We start from the raw sequence: 17,268 nt of genomic DNA on the forward strand, positions 1-17,268 counted from the left end.
CTTCATGGCCTTACTAATGAAAATGGTGTTTACATAACAAATGTTACTCTCAAGCTCAAGCGACATTTATCCTTATTTTAGACGGCTGATTCGACTAGGAACTTTTTTTGAATATACGGTACAATTCCTAATGAGTTTCATGATCTTACGTTGAGGACAGACCTCATGATGCCTACTGTATATTCAAAAAAATTTCATATGCAGCCTGTATGAGTATACAAATAAAGTATAATGCCATAATTAAAGAAAATTATAAAACATTATTAAAACAAATATAGTTTTATATTAAAGTCAATAAAAACATAAACCACAAGTTGGCTCGATAGACACCTATTCTAACGTATTTAACCAAAATATATCATCTCGATAATGTTTGTTTATTTAAATCATCCCTCCCATAGCTAGCTTTTCACACCCTCAAACTCGGGAGTAGTTCTCTTAACGGCTTCCAAATGTTTTCTCAACATTCCGATTTCTTTTATGTAATAATGGATTCTGTCTATCATCAGCGCCAGAAATAGACCAAACCCTACAAAATATGTTAATATTAGGTACGTGCATAATGATAAAACATCAAAAAGATTCAATGAAATGGGCTGCACAATGCGTATGGCGAGCAGGTATATATATTTGGTTTCGGATTGAGCAGTGCCCTTCTTATATTTTAGGGCATTTTAACATGTTTCTTTTAATAAAATGATATAGCGAAACCATGTCGAGATATATTTTTAGCTTGAGGGATTAACAAAACTATAATGTCGTGTTTGGATGGATACATTTAATTTGATAATAAATTCATCGTATACTAAATCCATCAAATTAGTACTACAATTACATAAATTGATTGGGGAAGGAGTTGAATTTAAAGTTCAGCCAAATTAACCTACAACATATAATTCAGAACAAAAAATGCTCTTCTGTCACATATTTAATATATACTAGTTATTTTGCACACGCGATGCGTGTGAACAATTTTTTTTATCATTATCGATATATTAAAGTGAAATTTGATAATTATGGAGGGACTAAATTGATATTTGAATGGTTGAAATAAATAAAAATAAAAATAAAAATGTGTGTTGATATCCCATGGATGAGCCCACTACCCTTAGTCCATCCCTAGCCCAAAAAGAAGACAGGCCCACCAAGAGCTATAGCCCAAATGGAAGACAGGCCCACCAAGGGTCCAGGTATTCTCCTATAAATACCAGGTTTGAGCGTATGATAATGGATTCAATAGATTGTTTTCAACAGCACCCTTAGCTGCTCTCCATATATCCTCAGTCACTGACTTGAGCGTCGGAGGAGCTACGCCAGGACACCCTCCTGACCCCCTCTTAACGATCTTCTTTGTTATTTCAGGCTCAGGGTAACTTCAAAACCCGCGTTTGGATTAGTGACACTTGCTGGGAGCGGACCCTAAATTTCCCGTGAGTATCATATATATATATATATATATATATATATATATATATATATATATATATATATATATATATATATATATATAAAATAAATCTGAGGATCGATCACTATATATGTATGCATGAAAACTCCTTAATTTACTGCATCAGATGATTGAATACAAAACTAAGCAATCTAGTCACTCGTTTTGGGACGAAATTAGTGCAAATTTGAGGTCAAAAGTTTAAATTCTAGTGCTTCCTTCAAACTATTAGCATAAGTTCTGCACATTCCAGTTTAGTTGCATCCAAATCCAAAAAAGGTCACGACCAACATCATTCGCAAATTCGTGACACGCTCGTAAAACTTAGATAAAACAAATAGAAGAGAAATGGGGAATGATCCTACGTACCCAAAAGAGATGCCTGGAGGATATAGTTGGCCAAAAGGACCTGATCCGTCGGGTTAGCAGCGATAACATCCTCCGACTGACTTCGCATATTATTTATGGTAACCAAAATCGACACCAGGATCACAAACAGAGTCCCTCCGGCGGTTGATGCCACCACCGGCCCCTTCCCCTGCTTCGTCCGGTCCAGTATCATCAGAATCGGGCTTCGAAGCGGAGTCCGGAACAGAAGCAACAGGATCACAGCCACTTCTCCGAATACCAACGCGTACAGAGGCTGAATCATTTTGACCGGGTAAAAGTTACTCAGCTTTCTCCGCCTTTTGTTTAAAATGGTGGTAGAGTTGTTGAGATTTGTTTAAATAAGCGGAAAAGGCTAATCGGGATTGCGGTGTAGAGATATTTAATGAGAATCGAGGGGGCACGTGGCGCTCGATCGATGGCAGAACGTACGAGGAAGATCGCGACGTGGCGCGGTGGAGTGCGTCTTGCTGATTTAAATTTTGGTCCCTTTCCGTTGCTTAAACACCTACCTCAGTTAATCTTTGTGGCGCGCTAGCAAATTGGTATGAACGACTATTGGACCCGATCACTTACTGTGCACAGCATACATTGAATTTTTTTTATTTTTTATTTTCACTTGTTTCCCTCTCTTTTCCTATTTTGTTTTCCTCCATTTTTTTATGAAAAAACCAAAAAAATATTAATTCTTATATGATAAAATTGATTTTATAATATTTATTCTTATTTAATGTAGGCACAATTTGATCATCCTCACAGTTCTCTTGAAGCCATAGATTTCAATGGAGATATATCCAATAATGCTCTTGAGTAGTTTTTTATTTCAAAAATAGCCGATTAATATTGTTAGTTGAAATGAAGTTTCAAAATGAATGAATTATTTATTTTTGATGGAAATGTATTGTTGAATTTTAGTTTTTGATATTGTACGATGAAAATGTTCTAAATTTTAATTTAAGCAATTAACATGTTAATAGTTTTATATTGTTAAAAATTATGTTCATTGGAAAAAAGTTAATAATACTCATCAAATTCGGAAAAAATAATACGGTTTTTCACATGTAAAATTTAATATATTAATTTTGAATTGCAAAATTATTAATTTAACATAAAAAAATTAAAAAGTTTATATTATTTCATATAAAATTGTTGGTAATGTTTGTGGAAGATGGAAAAAATGGAGGAAAATCGAAGGAAAACAAAAGAGAAAAAGATAGGGAAAAAATTTTTAAAAAAAAAATTCAATGTGTGCACAGGACACAGCAAGATGCTGTGCACAATAGGTGATCCGTGTCCCTATTAATGTGTGTCAATATTAATTTTCTCCTTTTTGTTTTCTTGATTTTTTATCTATAATTTTTATATTTGAAAAAAAAAAAGTTATATTGAATTCATTGTCGAACAAAAATATTTCCCAAAAACTGATTTAAAATATTTACATGGTCGGTAAGGGAAAAAACGTGTACATGGAGAATCTGGTCAATAATTTACAAAAATTTAATTTGAAAAATATCTTCTCCATCAAGTTAAAATTCTCATTTTCACAAGTATTGTTGAGTAAAACATTTATAACAGTACTCAAATAAATCGAAAAATTACTCTTATATTAAAATATTAATGATCTATTTAATTAATACATCTATAAACTAATAAAATTTCAAGACCTCAACATTATACATACATTTTCCTATGTATCACATTTTTCTCAAAGGAAATTATAAATTAAAAAGATTTTTTTGATAACGGCGATGTTATCTCATGGTATTCCATTTATACAATATATTGCTGAATTAATACTGTGTATATAGAACGTAAATGAACAAATATATGATGTGCATGGAGATATATATAATTGAAATTCATATATAATAAATCAAGGCATCCACTTTAAATTGTTGGTGTCAAACTAACATTTAAATAGTTCCATGAATTTAGTGTAACATATAGCAAGAATAAATCAAAACTCCGACTTATAAGTAGGGTATAAAAATGCTTAAAGAAATAAATATAACATAAATAATAAATAATGATTAAATAATATAAAAGATATATTATTACCTTTAATATCATTATTATCATGCCAAGAGTTTCACCTTTTCATCTCAACTTTGGAAAGTTAGATACTCATTATTCAAAGTGCAAAACTTTGAATATGAAATTAACATTTTAATTATATTTAAATGAAGAAATAAAAGAAAAACAAAGAGAGAAATATTATGAACTCAAAGGTTTGTTAATAAAATGAGGGATATCTCAATTCATTAAAATGCACTCCTATTTATAGCCGAATTTGGGGAGACAATCACAAATAAAATATTATTTTTTGACACATAAGTCTACATTAGTGTTCCAATAAATTATATTTAACACACATCACTTTTGAAAATCTTCCCATTCGAATATTCTTTTCCACATAAAAATAAAATCATGTAGATATCTGAGTTGTTTGAATTGTGTTTATTTTTTTACCATTTGACCAAGTAATTTGAGAGATATGGCCAAAATGCTAGAGCATGGTAAAACTGTCACTTCTTTGGTAACTTTATTTGTTCCTTAGTTTGTAAGGCCCAAGAATTAATCATTGTTAATTGAAGAGTATTGATTTATAATTTAATGTGATTATGAATGGGCCAACCAAGACACGATTAAGGTAATGTGCGATAATTTATGAGCGAGGACAGAGCACCTCGCGCATATGCGCGACCAGACCGGGCGCATATGCGCGAGGCAGGCAGAACACCTCGCGCATATGCGCGACGTGTATCCGCGCATATGCGCGAGGGTACCCGAGAGTTGGGCAAACTGAACAATGGCCTCGCGCATATGCGCCGAGTAAGGGCGCGCATATGCGCGAGGGGCAGTGCGAGCTACGCGCCGAGACATACTGTCTCGCGCATATACGCCGAGGAGGGTCGCGCATATGCGCGAGACGTGTTGCATGTAGGATGTGCCATTTGCCTTGTTGCATGTTATATATATATATATATATATATATATATATATATATATATAAATATTATGCATTGATTTGATTATTATATGCTGTTCTATTGATTTATAGGAAGCATGTATTAGATGAGTGATCTTGTGACGGAAGTGCCTGATAGTGGCGGGATCGCCACGGGCACATTGCACGATGTCACAAGATAGTGTATTGGCGATAGTACCAAAGTCTGTCACCGGATGATTGGCTATCGATGTGGATAGAATTGGAGTTTCTTCTATTACTGGTGGTCGATACCATATCGATGTGGATAGAATCAGAGTTTCTTCTATTACTGGTGATCGATATAGAATACCAACGTTTGGAAACCGGGATCCCTAGACTAGGATTGAGTCTAGTCTGAGTCGTGGAGTCACGAGCATTGTCGACAGTTTTATATTGATTATGTTTCAGAATTTGATACATATTGCTGTTATCTGTTCATGCTTTTATGTTTATCATATGATTGCATGTTTCATTGATTTATATTGGGATTATATTCTCACCGGAATTATCCGGCTGTTGTCGTGTTTGTATGTGTGCATGACAACAAGTGGGACAGGATCAATGTCGAGAAGATGACAAGAGATCAGGATTAGAGTGGAGACCACGGCATTCTCGTTGCTGTAGATAGGGTTTAAACACTTGATAGATATTTGTTGAACCTTAGTCTGTATTGAATGTATATCGTACAAGACTTGTACCTTGTTCTATACTGATATGTATATTAATATGATCTCCATTACGTTCCGCATTGTTTTAAAAAAAAAATTTAGACCCTGTTTATTATAATTGATTAAATTGTCCTAATGATGATTAAGAGTATGATTAGCGTCCGGGTCCCCACAACTGGTGGTATCAGAGCGATAGATCCTGTAGATTGAGATAGAAGCTAGTGAGCGTGGTAGATTGAGATTTTCTTTCCTACTTTTGAATGCTAGCATGTCTTACTGCTTTAATACATGTTACTTGCTTATCTGATTTGATATGGTAATATGTTTGATTGAGAATGAATCAGCACCGCTTCTGGATCAGCAGTAAGATGATCGGAGGAGGAATGAAATAGAATTGTGGTATTTGTTACTAACCCATTTGATTATCAGATATGCCTCCGAGAAGAGTACCAGAACAGGGTAGCACGTCAAATCCTCCAATGGACGTTACAACCACTCCAATGGAGACATTGTTAAAAAGGTTTCAGTCATTTCATCCACCGATTCTGAAAGGTACCGAGACAGCAGTGGATTGTGAGAGTTGGTTAGACGATATCGAGATGATATTTGAGTCCCTGGACTATACTGATGAGCAAAGGGTGAAATTAATTGGACACCAATTACACGATGTGGCAAAGAACCGGTGGATCACCACCAAGCGAGTATTAGAGCATAGAGGTACGACTATTACCTGAAATGTGTTTAGGACTGAATTTTATCAGAGGTTCTTTCCAATGTCGTACAGGAAAGACAATGGAGCCGCCGAGTTTGCTAACTTGAGACAGGGCCAGCTAAACATTGAAGAATATGTGGCCAAGTTCTCTACACTGTTGCGGTTTGCTCCACACAGTGGCGGAACATGATTAGGCCATTGCGAACCAATTTATTAATGGCATAAATCCTGAAATCTTTACCTTGGTGAATACCGGGAGGCCAAACAATTTCACTGATGCCTTGAACCGAGCCAAGGGAGCTGAAGCCGGACTGATGAGACAGAGAGGAGCTTCATTTGTGCCACCAGCATCGAGACCATAGATGCCTTCACCACCTCCCCGGTTTGAGAGTGGCAACAGTAGTGGCAGAAAGAAAGACTTCTTGAAGGCTAGAGGGAAGCAGTTCACAGTTCAAGAAGTCAGGAAGCAGTTCTTCTAGCTCTGGGAATCCTCAACAGAGCCAGAGCTATACTGGACCTTATTGCAGCACCTGTGGAGAGAAGCATTCCACAGAGCAGTGCCGAGGAGTATTTGGCAGCTGTCGTATTTGTAAACAGCAAGGACATTTTGCCCGAGTATGTCCACAGAGAGGTGCCCAGGGATCCCAGGAAGCAGAGTCATCTGGATCAGTGGCTCAGATAGGGAGACGACCATCTGTTGTTCATTCTTTCCAGCCATCACCCTCTACTCAGTCACAACAGAGGCCAGGTGGAAGCCAGACAGTGAGCCAGCCTCCGAGACAGCAGGCCAGACTTTTCACTTTGACTGAGGAGCAGGCACATGATGCACCTGATGATATTGTGGCATGTAACTGCTTTATTTCTGGTTATCCTGCATATGTATTGATAGATATTTGTGCATCACATACATTTATATCTGAACGATTTGCATTGAGTCATGCATTGCCTATTGAGTCATTGTCTGCGGTACTGTCTGTTTCTTCTCCGTTGGGGACAGGTTTGATATCAGTGAAGTCTGTTAGATCGTGTATACTGCAGCATGATGGGCATGGAATTGAGTTATACTGTATTGTGCTTGGGATATCTGAATTTGATTGTATTATCGGGATCGATATGCTGACCAAGTACAGGGCTACAGTCGATTGTTTGCACAAGATTGTAAGATTCAGACCTGAAATAGCTGAGGAGTGGAAATTTTTTGGTAAGGGTTCTCGAGCTAGAATTCCTTTGATATCTGCTATGAATATCACTCGATTATTGCAGAAAGAAGCAGAGGGGTTCCTTGTATATTCAGTTGACTTACTGAAATAGAGTCCATCATTGGCTGATTTTCCAGTGGTGTGTGAGTTTGGTGATGTCTTCCCACATGAGATTCCGGGTTTGCCTCCGATTCGAGAGATAGACTTCAGCATTGATTTGATGCAGGTACAGTTCCGATATCTAGAGCTCCATACCGAATGGCATCAATTGAATTGAAAGAGCTGAAAGAACAGTTGGAGGATTTACTCGCCAAGGGGTATATCAGACCGAGTGTATCTCCTTGGGGTGCTCCAGTACTGTTCGTGAGAAAGAAAGACGGTTCCATGAGACTCTGTATTGACTATCGGCAACTGAACAAGGAAACGGTAAAGAATAAATACCCATTGCCTCGTATCGATGATTTGTTTGATCAGTTACAGGGTTCTTCGGTGTATTCCAAGATCGATTTGACATCTGGATACCATCAGCTGAGAGTCAGGGATTCTGATATCTCAAAGACGGCATTCAGAACCAGGTATGGACACTATGAATTTATTGTCATGCCATTTGGTTTGAAGAATTCACCGGCGGTATTTATGGGATTGATGAACCGTATTTTTCAGAAATATCTCGATGATTTTGTGATTATATTCATCGATGACATTTTGATTTATTCGAAGAATATGATTGAGCATGCTGAGCATTTGAGAAGTGTGTTGCGAATTCTGAGGGCTGAGAAATTGTATGCTAAACTGTAAAAATGCGAGTTTTGGCTGAGACAAGTGGTATTTCTGGGGGCATATTATATCCGGAGACGGTATATCTGTATATCCCAGTAAGGTTGAGGCGGTGATTTCTTGACCGAGACCGACATCTGTGCCCGAAATTCGCAGTTTTATGGGTTTGGCCGGATATTATAGTCGAGTTATCAAAGATTTCTCCAGTATTACCAAGCCAATTACACAGTTGACTCAGAAAAATGCACCGTTTGTTTGGTCTGAAGAATGTGAGACCAGTTTTCTTGAATTAAAGAAGAGGTTGACCAGTGCTCTGGTATTGACTATCCCGTCAGGTACTGGTGACTTTGTGGTTTATTGTGATGCATCTCACCGCGGATTGGGTTGTGTTTTGATGCAGCGAGGGCATGTTATTGCTTATGCCTCAAGACAGTTGAAACCCAATGAGACTCGATATCCAATTCATGATCTTGAATTGGCAGCTATTGTCTTTGCATTGAAGATATGGCGACATTACCTGTACAGTGAGAAATTCGAGATCTATTCTGATCATAAGAGCCTGAAATATCTGTTTTCACAATCAGAATTGATATGAGGCAGCGAAGATGGCTTGATTTGTTAAAAGATTTCGATTGTGAAATCAAATACTACCCAGGAAAATCAAATACAGCAGCTGATGCACTGAGTCGGAAGGTATGTTCTCTATCTTTTTCGACTATGGGTATTTCAAATTTGATTGAAGACTGCTGTTTTTCTGGATAAGTATTTGAAACAGATCGACAACCTTTGAGATTATGTGCTATTCGGGTTGAACCAGAGTTGATTTTAAAAATTAAAGCAGCTCAGAAAGTTGATCAGAATATTCAGAATTCGATTGCGATGGTCAGAGCAGGTCATCAATCAGAGTATCAGGTATGTGACAGTGTACTGTATGTGAATAATCGTCTAGTTGTGCCAAATGTTTCAGAATTGAGACAACGAATACTGACAGAAGCGCACAACAGTCGTTTTAGCATACATCCTGGTTGCATGAATATGTACAATGATTTAAAGACACAATATTGGTGGAAACAGATGAAATCTGATGTTACTGAATTTGTAGCCAAGTGTTTGAATTGCCAACAGGTGAAAGCTGAAAGAAAGAAACCAGGGGGATTATACAGAGTTTGTCGATTCCTGAATGGAAATGGGATCACATTTCCAAGGATTATGTGACACAGTTACCAAGATCCTCCCGAGGTTGTGATGCAATTTGGGTGGTGATTGATCGATTGACCAAATCGGGATGCTTTATTCCCTATAAGATTACGTATCGATATGACCAAATGGTTGATATTTACGTCAAAGAAGTTGTTAGATTGCACGGAGTGTCGAAGTCGATTGTTTCAGACCGCGATCCTCGGTTTACTTCGCACTTCTGGCAGAGTTTGCAGCAAGCTCTCGGTACGAAGTTACATCTGAGTACCGCATATCATCCTCAGACTGACGGACAGTCAGAACGGACGATTCAGACATTAGAAGATATGCTGAGAGCTTTAGTGCTTGACTTTAGCACTTACTGACAAGATGCATTGCCTCTTTGTGAGTTTTCGTACAACAATAGCTATCAAACGAGTATTGAGATGGCACCTTTTGAAGCGTTGTACGGAAAGAAGTGTCGATCCTCTCTTTATTGGGATGATATCTCTGAAGTTCCTGAGACTGGACCTGATATGATCAGAGATATGACAGAAAAAGTGAAATTGATTCAGAAGAAAATGAAGGTAGCACAGGACAGACAAGCAAAATATGCCAACCTTCGACGACGACCGTTGGTATTCGAGGTAGGAGGCCGAGTATTTCTGAAGATTTCTCCTTTTAGAGGTATTGTCAGATTTGGCAAGAAAGAGAAATTGTCCCCAAAATATGTTTGTCCATATGAGATTCTCGAATAGATAGGAGATCGTGCCTATCGACTCGCCTTACCGCCTTCATTGTCTGGGATACATGATGTTTTTCATGTATCTATGCTGCAGAAATATCTCCCGGATGATTCCCACGTGATTCAGCCAGACGAGGCAGAACTTGATGAAAGTCTGAGTTATGTCGAAAAACCAATCTGAATTATCGATCGTAAGGAAAAGCAACTCAGAACGAAGACTATTCCTCTTGTGAAAGTTCAATTGACTCGTCATGGCATTGAAGAAGCCACCTAGGAGACTGAATCAGACCTGAGACAGGAATTCCCAGCATTATTTCACTGATGTGAGTATTTTATCCAGTTTCTATTACATACCTTCTAATCGACATGATTGATTACCTGTGATTTCGGGGACGAAATCATATCTTTTGGGGGGGGGGGGAGAAATGTAAGGCCCAAGAATTAATCACTGTTAATTGACGAGTATTGATTTATAATTTAATGTGATTATGAAAGGGCCAACCGAGACACGATTTAAGGTAATGTGCGATAATTTATGTGCGAGGACAGAGCACCTCGCGCATATGCGCGACCAGACTGGGCGCATATGCGCGAGGCAGGCAGAACACCTCGCGCATATGCGTGATGTGTATCCGCGCATATGCGCGAGGGTACCCGAGAGTTGGGCAAACTGAACAATGGCCTCGCGCATATGAGCCGAGTAAGGGGCGCGCGTATGCGCGAGGGGCTGTGCGAGCAACGCGCCGAGACATACTGTCTCGCGCCTTTTCTAACTAGAGTCATGCTTAGGGAAGACTCTAATCAACCATTTTGGAAAGAAAAATTCCTAGCAGGATTACCAACTCTTTTAGGAGAAAAGGTTAGAAATAAAATTAGAGAATCATGTGGAAAACAAATAATTCCATATAATGAATTTACTTATGGTCAATTAATTAGTTTAACTCAACAAGAAGGTTTAAAAATATGTCAAGATCTAAAATTACAAAAACATTTAAAATGGAAAATGAAAAGAACGAAACAAGAATTAGGAACTTTCTGTCAACAATTTGATATAAATCCTAATAAAACTTCTCCTTCTAAATGCCTAGGAAACTGTAGTGAATCTAATGAAAAGCCATATAGAAAAAATTTTAAATACAATAAGAAAAATTTTAAATCAAAAGAAGATTTTTATAAGAAACCTTATAAGAAATTTAAAAATTTCAAACAATATCCTAAAAAATCATTTAAAGATATTGAATGTTATAAATGTCATAAAAAGGACATACTGCTAATTATTGTAGATTGAATAAACAGTTAAATGAATTATCCCCCTAATTATCCCCCCAGGCTCTGATACCAAAGACTACCCAGTGATACTTAGGGGGATAATTGAACACCAATAGAAATATTCATAAACAATAATAATAAAAAGCAATTAATAAAAAGAAAATGCAATAACAATAAATAAAGTAGGCGGTTTAACCAGCCATATAATATGTATAATAATATATATATATGCGGAATTTAAAGACAGGAATTTAAATACAAGAATTTAAATGCAGGAATTTAAAGATCTTTAAAGATTTGAGGTTCCTCCAGTTTCTGATTGCATATAATCTTTAAAGGATTATATGTAGAGCATACTTTTGCAAAGAACACCACAAAATCTTCAAAGATATATATATATATATATATATATATATATATATATATATATAATATATATAGGTATTTATATATATATTTAGGCGGTTTAACCGGCCATATAATATATAATATATATATACAAGTATTTAACACATAAATAAAACACACCTTGGAATCAAAATAAGAACTTCAATATATCTTCAAAGGATTTACAAATTCTTCAAGAACATAAAGCTTGAAAGGTAAGAACACCTTGAATGTGAGTGGAGAAAGTAGGAAAAGTAAGAAAGAGAAGAGAGAAGAAAGGAAGTGAAAGTGGGAATCAAAACTTGGTATCAAAAAACTTGCATTTCCTTGGAGGCTTGTCTTCTTTTTCTAGACATCTTCAAGGGTATTCTTGGAATCTTGAGTAGTATTTGTCCTTGTCATGCTTGCATAATTTTGATGTCATTTTTCATATATATATATATATATATATATATATATATATATATGTGTATATATATATATATATATTTAGTACAAATTTTACAATTAAAATATAGAATTTACAATTCAATAATATCATGTGTCTAAATTGTGCATTCCTTCTTCATCGAGTAATCTTCAAGGATAATATCTTCTTCTGAGGAGTAGAAGATTTCTTCTATCTTTTGGTCTTCTAATTCTTCCAAGAATTTGTTGTACATTCTAGTATAAAAATAAAAAGTTTTTGGAGCATCTGTATGAAAATCTGGAAAATGATCAACGCATGGTGATGAGCTCAATATGTAGATTTTGTAAATCTGATTCATAAAATACAGTCTGTAGTCTTCGTTTCTCTTTTCGATGAATTTATGCTTGAAGGCTAATGTCTGTAATCTCTGATGTTTTATTTTTTTTGGATTGTAGCACTGCAAATGGTTGGATGATGGACTTTGGGTTCCGCTTCTTGTTTTTGCCATTTAAAAAAGGGACTGACCCAAATTCTGTGAACTGCTGGTTCTAAATCTGTTCTAATCCATTCTGGACATGTTGATCTTATTTCTAATTTTACTTCATTATTGCCGATATCAAAGATATATTGGATTGCACTTTTAAGGGCAACACTGTTGAGACTGTCTATGTTATCTTTATCTGTAATGATGATTTCGGAAACTAATCCTAAATCTAATAAGGAATTTATACTTATTCTTTCTTCCTTATTATTAAACTGAAAGAAAAAATCTCTAAATGATGAAAAATGTATTTGGGTAGAAAGGATGTAGAATTGAAGTTGACAAGAACAATTGTCTATGTCTAAAGTTTCTTTTTCACAATCAATTTTATGTTTGGCATATTCATTTATTCCTTTTAAAGGAATAATTTTTATGCCATTAGGTTTTAAGAAAAGAATTTCTTGGATCATTTGGAATTTTTTGTAGAAATTTTCTTTGGCTTTTGAGAAAATAATGTCATTTATTTGGGTAGGTAATATGCTTAATTCTGTAAGTGGTCTAAAGAAAAATCTTGTTGGGCTCAGTTTTTTGCTAGAATTAAATAGACTAGGTCTGTCTAATAGACTGGGTTTGTCTATTTCAAAATCTTGAATCTTTTTAAGAAGGTCCAAGTTTATAAGGTTTGTCTTAAGGGCTGCTTCTGTTTTTTGTAATTTTTCCGTCAATTCCTTTATTTTATCAGACATTAATGATTTCGAATCATTTAGTCTTTTAAAATTTTTTACCATCGTCTCGCAATGATTACAAAATTGAAAATCAGTTTTTAAAACTTTTTTAGGGATTTCATAAAAACTCTTTTTTGGAAAATTATTTTCATGGGCTATTTGTTTACCATAACTCTTTTGGGTATTTATATCTTTTCGGATTGGATAATCAATAAAGTAATTTGGACCAATAAAACGGTTGGCTGATTCTAGAGCTTCAGGAAGGGTTTTAAAACTTTTATAAAAAGAATTTTGATCATTTTAATAACTTCAACCACTCGGGTCCAATGGTTGTAGACTCCTGTCACCTTCCCTTGGTAAACAACATAATATAATATGGTTTCTGAATCAGCTTCATGTGATGATTGGGAAGAAAGATTTATTTGATTGAAATAATAGGCCAAGGCATTTAAGACTATGACTTTTTGATTGGAATCGTTTGGTTGGACGTTCCATATTGAATTTAATAAAGTTTTTTGGGATTTTTCTAGATGAAAAGGTTTTGAAGTCCTGAAACATTTTTGTGAGTTTTGAGGATAAACAGGGAGATTGATATCTCCGAAAGAAATTAATTCTGTGGGGGATTTCTGTTGGGAATAATTAACTTTGCTTGATGACGCCATTTTCCTGCATGGATCAAATAAATTTGTTAGAATTCTTTCATAATTCCCATAAGTTTTTATTCTTTTTAGAGAAATATTATTTTGAAATTTTTTTCCTTGAATTAGTGCATTAATACTATTTTCATATATAGAATATGTTTTTATTAAATTGAGGTTTTTTGTACGAGGTTTTTCTAAGAATTCAAAATGTAATTTTTTATAATTAAATTTAAAAGAGATGGAATTATTATTTACTTTATATGGAGTAATTAATTCTATAAAGGGTGTTCCTAGAATTATAGTATGATGTATGTCATTAACTAAAATAAATGTAGTTTTAATAAAAACTCCATTGTTTAATATTGATGCTTCTGTTTTTGAACTATCATTTAATTTAGAATTGTTAGCAGCCGAAAGCTTTTCATTAGTTTTTTCTTGAAATTTTTTAGGTAATATCCCTGATTTTATACAATTTAAATCAGCACCAGTATCAAAAAGTGCTATTGTACTAATTTTAAAATTTTCTGAAAATACCAGATTTATTTTTAGTATGTATTTTCTAGAGGTTATTTCTCTTAATACAAAAAGAAAGTCTTCTGGAATTTTTTCAAGGTTTGAATGTTTTTAATTTCATTATCTTCAGCTTCTTCGGAATTTTCAATATTAATATTATCTAATATTCCTTTGATTATTTCAGAATCTTGTTTTTGTTTTTGTTTTATTTCTTTTAGTTCTATTTTTATTTCTTTTATCTCTTTTTGTAAATCTTGGATTGTTATCTCTTTATTTTTTGTTTTCTTCCTTTTTTCTAAAATATTGGTTAGGTCGTAAGTATTTTTAGAAGTATTTGGTAAAGTAGTATATTTTATTTCTGTTTTTTCTTCTTTATTTTCTTTGAGAGATTTTAAAATTTTATCAAGATATTCTTTTTGAATATTGGGATCATTTATGTCTTTTAGAATATCAAGAAGGAATTGTTGATCTTTTGAAAGCATGTTAATTTGTTTTTCAGATTCATTACTAGATGTAATTAATTCATCTATTTGTAAAGATTCATTTTCATCTTTAGAAGAAAAATTTTCTAATTCTGACTCAGAAGAATCAATTAAAAGATTAGAGATTTTATTTAATATTTCTTCATTTAATTCTAATTCATTTAACTGTTTATTCAATCTACAATAATTAGCAGTATGTCCTTTTTTATGACATGTATAACATTCAATTTCTTTAAATGATTTTTTAGGATATTGTTTGAAATTTTTAAATTTCTTATAAGGTTTCTTATAAAAATCTTCTTTTGATTTAAAATTTTTCTTATTGTATTTAAAATTTTTTTCTATATGGCTTTTCATTAGATTCACTACAGTTTCCTAGGCATTTAGAAGGAGAAGTTTTATTAGGATTTATATCAAATTGTTGACAGAAAGTTCCTAATTCTTGTTTCGTTCTTTTCATTTCCCATTTTAAATGTTTTTGTAATTTTAGATCTTGACATATTTTTAAACCTTCTTGTTGAGTTAAACTAATTAATTGACCATAAGTAAATTCATTATATGGAATTATTTGTTTTCCACATGATTCTCTAATTTTATTTCTAACCTTTTCTCCTAAAAGAGTTGGTAATCCTGCTAGGAATTTTTCTTTCCAAAATGGTTGATTAGAGTCTTCCCTAAGCATGACTCTAGTTAGAAAAGTATTTTTATACCATTGAAAATCACTTATTTTTTACATTTAAGATTTGATAATAATTCAGCATTTTTATCTTTTAAATGTGAAGGATCACCTATAAAATGTAAAGAGATTGTTAGGATTAAAGTAGCTACAGCATCTTGTTGGGGATTTTCATCTTGATCTAAAATTGGTATCCCGTCTTCATCAGTTTTTATAGAATTTAAAATATCTTCTTGTTGTTGATTTGTAAGATAATAGTCCCACCAACCCTTAATTTGACCAGAAAAACCAGCTATAAGGAGTTCGGCTATGGTTCTATCTTGTGTATTTGTTTGAGTTTTATAGGCATTTGCTGCCATAGTCATTTGTTGTAAAATACTAAGAATATTATATTCAGTCATTCCATCTATGTTCCAATCATAAACGGAAGAAGCATTAAAACGAGATTGTGTCATGGGTTTTATTATTCCTAAATCTGGAGCAGGAATAATTTGTAACTTTTGTGAAGATTGATTCCAATCAATTTTATTGATTTTATTTGTAGGATTTTGGAATTGTTCTAAAAGCTTCACTAATATCTGAATCATGATTTAAGGTATTTATTCTAAGATTAGAGTTTGGTGTTTCAGGAATAGTTTGATCTATGGGTTGATTTGAGCTACTGGCTATTGTATCCATTTTACTTAATTTATCTTGTATTAATTTTATAAATTCAAAATTATTCTCTTTGATATTTTTAACACTATTTTCAGTTATTTGGTATGGTTTAAAAATTGGGTTTTTGAGTTTACTATTCGAGGTTTCTATTTTAGTTGTTGGTTGTTTTTGTATTTGTTTTTCTATCCGATCTAGTTGTTTTCCTATGGTATTTAAATTTGTATTTGTGAAATTATTTTGTATTATGATGTTTTTTATATTAATTTTTTTATTATCTCCTGGATTTTTTATAGGAATTGTTTCAATTTGTTGATTTTGTACTACTATTTTAATTCCTTGTAAAGGAGGATGATTAGATTGAATTTTTCTAGAATCAGTAATAGTTTCCCATTCTGGTGATTTATTTCTCATTGTAATAGGATTAACATAGTTTGAAAATGGGTATTCTAAGGAATTTTGAGAGGAGTATATTTCAAACCAATCGAAGAATAAAATGTTAATTTTATATTTATTTATAAATTCATAGAATTTTTCTTGAATATCTTTTCTGGTATTCATAAAATTTTCAAAAAACCATAATCTTTTCGCTTTATTATGTATATCATAAAAATCTTTATGTAGAAAGTTTTTATCTATTTGGAATTATTTTTCTATAACATTTAGTTCATTAATTATATTTTCTGTTATTGAGGAAAAAGTTGGACTTGTTGGATCTTGTTCTGATTCAAATTGTTGTTCTGGAATATTCAATTGTCTTCCTATCTTATTTTTGGTATATATAGGTCTAGGTATTTCTGAGGTATAATCTACATTCTTATTATAGAATTGGGTATATCTGAAGTAGAATATCTAGGTTGGGTTTTATAAGGAGAGTTTATTTGTGATATTCTTCCTAAATCTATAGTATCTGAAGTTGAGAATAATCAGA

At 33.7% G+C, this 17,268-nt stretch overlaps 1 long non-coding RNA gene across 1 annotated transcript; it reads right to left on the reverse strand.

The window, feature by feature from the left end:
• Positions 1-240: 240 nt before the first annotated feature.
• On the reverse strand, positions 241-2,191 carry LOC140804894 (uncharacterized). Its single transcript, XR_012112231.1, has 2 exons — positions 1,817-2,191; positions 241-529 (listed from the first exon to the last, which is right to left on the reverse strand). It is a non-coding gene; the product is annotated as an uncharacterized lncRNA (long non-coding RNA).
• Positions 2,192-17,268: the final 15,077 nt, after the last annotated feature.

This window comes from Primulina eburnea, chromosome 11, assembly GCF_022965805.1.
Source record: "Primulina eburnea isolate SZY01 chromosome 11, ASM2296580v1, whole genome shotgun sequence".
NCBI lineage: Eukaryota > Viridiplantae > Streptophyta > Magnoliopsida > Lamiales > Gesneriaceae > Primulina > Primulina eburnea.